Here is an 8,545-nt window from a genome sequence, read left to right as displayed (position 1 = left end):
CAAAGGATATTTATTTCTACCTAGCTGATGAGCAAAAGGTGTTGTTAGCCTTAAGGCAATCTTTTTAGAAAAAGGAGTTTTCTTGGTGAAGGGACTGTTGCCTCTAAGGTCGAACTTGAGGAAGTTCGGTAGGTGAAAAAATTGATACAAGTAGCTGAACCTGAACCAGATTTGGTTAGATCAAATCCAGAGCCCATTGTTCCTGCACCTTAAGGCGGTCTGGTAGAGTACCGTCAACCGGACAGATACTATGATTTTTTGGTCCGGAATGACGATCCTGTCGAACTTTGATAAAATGATGAGGATCGATCACCTACATGGATGCAATGCAGAGATCTGACACTGAAAAATGGCTAGAGGCTATGAAATCCGAAATGGAGTCCATGAAGGTCAACGATGTGTGGATATTGGTTGACCCCACCCGAAGGAGTAAAAATCCATAGGATGTAAGTGGGTCTTCAAGAGGAAGAGAGGCGCAGACAGAAAGGTGGAGACCTATAAAGCCCATCTGGTTGCCAAGGGATATCGTTAACGTTATGGTATAGACTATGACCAGACATTTTCTCCTGTGGCAATGCTCAAATCTATTCGGATTATGCTTGCGATAGCTGCCCATCTGGACTATGAAATTTGGCAGATGGATGTGAAGAAAGCTTTCCTAAATGGAGAGCTGGACGAAGAGGTGTATATGATACAACCTGAAGGGTTCACATCCATAGATGAGTCTAAGGTGTGCAGTCTATAGAGGTCCATTTATGGACTTAAGCAGGCATCCCAGAGTTGGAACATATGTTTTGATAGGATGATCAAGACGTATGGCTTCATTAAGAACGGAGAAGAGCCCTGCATTTATAAGTGGGCTAATGATCCAGTAGTGGTATTTCTTGTATTGTATGTAGAAGATATTTTCTTAATCGGAAATGATGTCCCTGCATTACAGAGAATAAAGATTTGGCTATCGTCACAGTTCTCCATGAAGGATTTGGGAGAAGCTTCCTACATCCTAGGGATGAGGATCTATAGGGATAGATCTAAAAGGTTGCTTGGCTTATCCCAGTCCACGTACATTGATACTATGCTGAAGAGGTTCAGCATGGAGAATTTCAAGAAAGGCTATCTACCGATAGGCCATGAAATTTCTCTCTCGAAGAGGGATTGTCTGACAACACCTCAAGAGAGAGAGCGTATGGGTAGAATTCTATATGCTTCGGCAGTGGGATCTATCATGTACGCCATGACATGTACATGTTCAGATGTGGCATACTCACTAGTGGTAGTGAGTAGATACCAATCTGATCCAGGGGAGAATCATTGGAAGGTTGTCAAAACCATCCTGAAGTATTTAAGAAATACTAAGGACCAGTGGCTTGTTTATGGTGAATCGGACTTGAGACTTATAAGGTTTACAGACTCTAGTTTCCAGTCTGATCATGGTGACAGCAAGAGTGTGTCAAGATTTATTTTTACCCTTAATGGTGAGGCTGTCTGCTGAAAGAGTTTCAAGCAGCACACAGTGGCTGATTCAGTTTGCGAGGCAAAGTATGTCGCTGCGTCAGATGCTGTCAAAGAAGTGGTGTGGCTGAGAAAATTCATCATCGAGCTTGGAGTAGCATCCTCCCTCGTTGGTCCAGTTCTGCTCTATTGTGACAACTCTGGAGCCATTGCTCAAGCGAAAGAACTGAAGGCACACCAACGGACGAAGCATGTTCTGCGTCGCTACCATCTCATCCAAAAAATCATGGATAGAGGTGACGTCGATCTTCAGAAGATCGACGGAAAGGAGAACCTGACCGACCCATTCACTAAAGCCATTGCAGTGAAGTAGTTCGATGACTTCAAGTCGAAGATGGGTATTAGATACTGCACCGATTAGCTTTAGGCCAAGTGGGAGATTGTGGGAATAGTGTCCCAAAGCCAATCGTCAGCCTGTTGATGGTTGTGCTCTTTCTTGTATTAGTATATAAATTATAAATAAATAAAAGTTATTTTGACATTTTCATCACAAATTGTTTCATCTTCTAATGAACTCCTGTGTTGTGGTGAAGTCCTTAGGACTATTTAGACTTGACAAAGGAGGATTTGTCGTTTAGTCCTTAAACTTGTTCGCGATCAAATGATACGTTGTTAACCAAGGACAACAACGTTTATCAAGCATAGGTCGTTGTGTGCCATATGGGTTGGTTGTTCTCTTAATCAAGGAGTGTGGAGATACTGGTATGGCATACAGATGAGATGTAAGGGTACATCTGCACTGAACGTGACCGACTTTGGAGCTATTTCTGCTATCAAGATTTGCTCCGATGGGATATGGGTATAACTGTCCCTCCGATCTGAGACCACCACGATGACTTGCAAGCAACTCACTGCACTTAGGCACTGGACTACCTGAATTTCTAATTCAGTGATGGAAGGCTGCTGGGTGTAGTTAAGTACTTGACTTGTCGGTGCGTGTGTCAAGATGGGATTGATCACTCTAATTCAGGAGCTGTGTACAGTCGTTTTCAATTTAGCAAAATCATAGCCAGGGTAGTCCTAGTGAGGAGTCATAGGACTATTTGAATTGAGTACGATTCGGATGATCTAATCAGGGTTGACAGTTTAACCCTGAGTCGTCCTATACACAGGGGTCAAAAGGGATGAATTATACAGTAACCATATTCACGTAGGTTCTGAGTGTTGCGATTACGACTATTCAACCTATTCGGACGTCGGGTATCATTGCTAGATGGTCACTTCGATTAGTACAGGAATTGGTTCCTGTGCTACCGACTTAGGCTCGAACCTACGGGGTCACACATATTAGAGGTTCCTATCTGATCTGATGGCTGATGAAGAGTCCTAATGCTCATGGACTATGTGTTCTATGTGTCTGAGACTCTGTGATCAAGAATCAGGATTCTCTGATCATGAGTACCACATATTTTGGGTACTGGGGTCAAGAGTCCCACTGGTTTGGGACTCTTCGATCAAGATTTTATATCGATGGACTTTAATACCGATTGCCCATCGGATTTGGACTCGATATTTATGAGAGATTTAATTAGTAATTTGATCTCTAATTAACTCAATTTGATTGAGTAATTATTTTTGGATCAAGTCCAACTGAATTGGATTCAGTTGGGTTTGACCCAATTAGGTTAAGTGTTGACCTAATCGCTAAGGTATTTTAGTCCCTGATCTGATCAGAGGTTGGGCTTAGTCAATTCTTGATTTGATTAAAATTTTATTAAACCTAATTAAGTCTAATTGTGTTGGGTTTAATTTAGTCTAATTGTGTCTAACCTATTTTAAATAAGGTTGGTTCAATTGGATTTCAAACCACCTTGATTTCTCTCCCTGCGCCACCTCACTTCATCTGCGCCCATTTGAATTCACGAGAAACAACTTCTCATGAATTTTCTCCCATGCAGAAGCCTTCCACGCCCCTCCATTTGTGCACCATTTGGGTGGATAAAGATGGTTGGTTGGCCATTCAAATTCAAATGAAGTTTGAATTTGAATGGGCAATTAATCCATGCACCACGTAGTCTTATCCTTTTGTGCGCCATTTACTTTACACGAGAAAGAGTTTCTCATGTAAACTCTCCATGCACAAGAGAGCCCATGCCCTCTCTTCTCATGCATAGAGTGGATAGGAATGAGTTGATTGGCATTTGAATTCAAATTTGATTTGAATTCAAATGAGCAACCACTTATCTTTATCCTCTCACGCGGTAAAAATGCTACAAAGATGCGGTCTTGCATCGTTTTAAAAAAGAGATAAGATAGGGCATGCGTAGAAGACATCAGAGAAAAAAGGGTGGCATGAGAGAGCTTTCTTGCATGAGAAAAGAAAAGAAAAGGAGAGAAAAGAAAGAAACAAGTGGGCGCAAGTTTCTTCGGATGTACCCTAGGGTTTTGGCTTAGGTTCAGAAGTGAGAACGTGAGCTACGAGTGTCGTGAGCCTACCAAACTTCAGGAAGAGCATCATCAACCTCTCAAGTGCATCTGCTAATGATCCAGAGCATCCGAGAAGTCGGCAGATCAAGATCGAAAGAGTTCGATAAACATCGGTCATCAAAAGGGTTCAGCCACGAACTTGCATTCGTGAGGAGCCGATCAGATCGGGAGCTTCATGTGGACGATCCGTAGAAGCTAGACATACTGTGTGACTGTGTTGTAATATCAAACCTTCCGACGGTGATCAGATTGTGACGATCGACTATCCACACAAAGGTAATGTGTTCTGAACACATAACAGTAAATTGTTTACCATAGAAGTTTGAATTTCAAATTTAAATGCATGCTATGTATATATCATATTTAGATCTTATGTAAGATTTATATATTTAATTAATTAGATTAATTAATATTTTTTATTGTAAAATAGTAATTTTGAAAAAGTTTTAAAATTACATTTTACCCCTGCACTAAAATTCACTTCAGCAAGCTCATCTCCACACTCAGATCTTTGACTTCAATTTTCAAAAATCTTCTACATTTTCTCTTCCAAGGATAGTCCTGAGTCTAATTTTCTTTTTGGAAAGCTCATCTAGTTAACTACCCTCACAAGGCATCTGAAGGAGTCTACCTAGTCTAGGTGCATTCAGAATAATTTGGACACCCTTCACCATAGACCTCAAAACTCCATCGAAAAGTCTAAATTTGAGTAAAATTCTTTGACAAGATCAATATACACAGGTTCAGATAAATTTAAAAAAAATCTCCATCCTTTTTAATTAATTTCTCTCCAATTGAAAAATCATCACTCTTAAAAAATTGAAAATCCACATTTCTTTCTAAAGCTATTTTTCTTGCAGATAGAGGAATCTTACTTGGTGTAACTGGTGGAGAAGCTTGGGCTGGTGCTTGAGCTGCCTTCTTCCTCCGTTCCTTAGCCTCCAAAGATCTTACAGACTTTTTTCTCTACGGCAATCTCATTTTGGGGGCCATTGTCCCAAGGAGAGGAGGAAAATCGATCAAGAGGGTAGAGAGGGATGAGAGATGGAAAAAATGAAGAGGAGAAGAGGGTTTAGGAGAGTTTCTCATGGATTTTGTGGGTTAGGGTTTGAAATTTGGTGGAGGTCAAGAGAATAAGCCATGAGAGAGTTTAAGGGTTTGAGATGAAAATCTAAGATTTTGAGGTTGGTGGAGATTTAAAGGGGATTCTTAGGTTTGGGATGAGAGGGAGAGGAAGGATTTGGGGTTTAAGTCGCCCCAAGTGGCTTTTAAATGGAATAGGAAACAGATCGGCTCAAGAGAGAAGAGCCAAACCCATTCAAATGGGACGCCCATGGGATGCCTCATCCAGGGTTGCATCAGATGATTAAAAAAATATTTAAAAAAGAAAAAAAATTCAAAAAATTTGAAATGGGTCATATCGAGTTGAGATGATCATGAGGAGTCTAGATAAATTTTGATATAATTTTTGATTGAGTATTTCAATAAGAAAAAAATCCAGAAAGGTATCTGAATAGCACTGATGATTTTTAATTTCTTGAAAAAATCTCAAAAAAAAGATAGATGGCTCCCAAAATTAAGATAATGAAGTCAAAAATTTTTAGAAGAATTTTGAGAGTGAAATTATAATTGAAGTTCAAGCAGAAGGGTCTAAGATGTTCAATTCCCTTTTAATTTTATAAAATTTATTTTTATTTTTGCTTTGGTGAAAATGTCAGCTAGTTATTTTTTAGTATTTATGTATTCAAGTGTTATATCATTATTTTGAATATATTCTCTTATAAAATGATATCTAATTTCAATGTGTTTTGACCTAGAGTGTTAGATTAAATTTTTTATCAAATTGATGGCACTAGTATTATCACATGTTATGGGGATGTTTTTAAGCTCAATACAAAAAATTATGAGTTGTTGCTTAATCCATAAGATTTGAACACAGCAACTTCTGACTCAATGTATGCGGCTTCGATCATAGATAATACTACGAAATTTTTTTTCTTGCTAAATCAAGAGATTAAGTTTACTCGTAGAAATTGGCAAGTTTCACTAGTACTTTTTCTATCTAGTTTATATCCAGCAAAGTCTATATTGAGTAACCTATTAAGTCCATAGAAGATTATTTTGAGAACCAAAATTTAGGTTTAGTATTTTCTTTAAATATCTAAAAATTCTCTTAACAGCATTTAAATAAATTTCTTAGGATTTGACTGATATCTAGCATACATGCATACACTAATATTATATCAGATCTACTAGCAGTAAGATATAATAAAGAGCCTATCATATCTCTATAGAGCTTTGAATCAATATTTTTATCATGTTAATCTTTTTCTAATTTACAGGAAAGGGTCATAGGTGTACTTACAATTTTTGAGCTCTCCATTCAAATTTCGTTAATAGTTCTCTTGTATACTTACTTTGCGTGATGGAGATCCCTTCCTTCATTTGCTTGATTTAGAGTTCGAGAAAGAAAGTGGGTTCTCCCATCATGCTCATCTCGAACTTTCTCTGCATGAGCTTGACAAACTCTTGACACAAATCTTCATTAGTATACCTAAATATAATGTCATCAATATATATCTATATAGCTAGAATTTTTTTATCTTTTCTTTTTATAAACAAAATAGTATCAATTTTTTCTCTTAAAAAATTATTTTCTAATAAGAATTTACTTAATCTTTCATACCAAACCCTAGGAGCTTGTTTTAAACTATATAATACTTTATTTAACTTAAATACATATTCTGAAAATTTATGACTTTCAAAATCTGGAGGTTGTTCTACATATACTTCTTTAGTAATATAACCATTTAAAAAGTACTCTTAACATCCATTTGAAATAATTTAAAGTTCATAAAACAAGCAAAAGCAAGTAGCATTCTTATTGCTTCTAGTCTAGCAACAGGAGTAAATATTTCATCAAAATCAATTCCTTCTTATTGATTGTATCCTTTAGCAACTAATCTTGCTTTATTTCTTATTATATTTTCATCTTCATCTAATTTATTCTTATATACCATTTAGTTTCTATTATGAGATGATTTTTAAGTCTAGCAACTAGTGTCCATATATTATTTCTCTCAAATTAGTTTAGCTCTTCTTGTATAGCAATTATTCAGTTATGATTTTTTTAGCTTTATCTATTATTTTAGATTTTAGATGTGAAACAAAAGCTATATAATTATAAACATCTCTAAAGAGGATCTAGTTCTTACTCCTTGTGCTGGATCATCAATTATTAATTCTTTAGGATGATTGTAGATATATCTCATTTTCTTGAAAGATTACCTATATCTTGAGATTGTTCTTGAATATTCTGACCATTGATGCTTTCATCCTCATATTTTTCATCCAATTGATCTTTTTTCCCTCATCTGAGTCATTGATGGTGAGCTTTTTCATTCCATCTTCTATGATACCTGCATCATCAGCACCCTCTTTCTTCTTTGATAGAAGATATTAGTTCATCAAAAAACTACATGAATTGACTCTTTCACTACTAATATTTTTTTATTAAATATTCTAAAAATTTTGCTAGAAGTGGAATAGCCAAGAAAGATAGTTTCATCAGATTTAGCATCAAATTTACCTAAGCTTTGCCATTATTTAAAATAAAACACCGGCAATGAAAAATATGAAAATAGCCTATATTAAGTTTTCTACCTTTCCATAGTTCATAAGATATTTTTTTAAAATTGATCTTATTAAAGCACGATTTAAAATATAACATGCTATGTTAATTGCCTCTGTCTAAAAATATTTTGGGAGTTTGCTTTCACATAGCATGGTACGGGCTATTTCTTCTAAGGTTCTATTTTTTCTCTCTACAACTTCATTTTGTTGTGGTGTTCTAGGTGCTGAAAAATTATGATCTATATATTTTTTATCATAAAATTTTTTAAAATCTTTATTTTCAAATTTAGTACCATGATCACTTCGAATAGAAATAATTGGTAATTTTTTTTTATTTGAATTCTTTCGACAAAACTTAGAGAATGCTGAAAATGCTTCATTTTTAGATGCTAAAAATAAAACTCAAATGAAATAAAAAGAAATCATCAAGAATTATAAAATCATATCTTTTATCTCCTAGACTAGTTATCCTTGTAGGATCAAATAAATCAATATGTAGGAGTTCTAAAGGTTTAGAAGTTGAAACAATATTCTTAGATTTAAAGAAAACTCTTATTTGTTTACCTAATTGATATGCATCACAAATTTTATCTTTATCAAAATTAATTTTTGATAAACCAAAAATTAATTTTTTTTAATAATTTTAGAAAGTGTATGCATACTAATATGTGCAAGCCTACGGTGTCAAAGCCAACTATTTCATTAATTTTAGCATTCATGGCCATAAGATATTGCATATTTTGTATGGAGAGATTATCCAAATCAACCATGTATATATTGCTATGCCTATGTACAATGAATCTAGTGCTAACATCAGAGGGACTAGTTACAATATACACAGATGATTCAAAAATTATTTTGTAACCTGATGTATTGCATTTTTATAGTAATTATTATTATTAGTTTTTAATAATTTTGATGAAATTGGTATGATAATTAACTAAATAAATATAAGAACCTGATATGTTTTATG

This window comes from Elaeis guineensis, chromosome 4 (assembly GCF_000442705.2).
Source record: "Elaeis guineensis isolate ETL-2024a chromosome 4, EG11, whole genome shotgun sequence".
Taxonomy (NCBI): Eukaryota; Viridiplantae; Streptophyta; class Magnoliopsida; order Arecales; family Arecaceae; genus Elaeis; species Elaeis guineensis.
Note: the sequence above shows the minus strand (reverse complement) of the source record.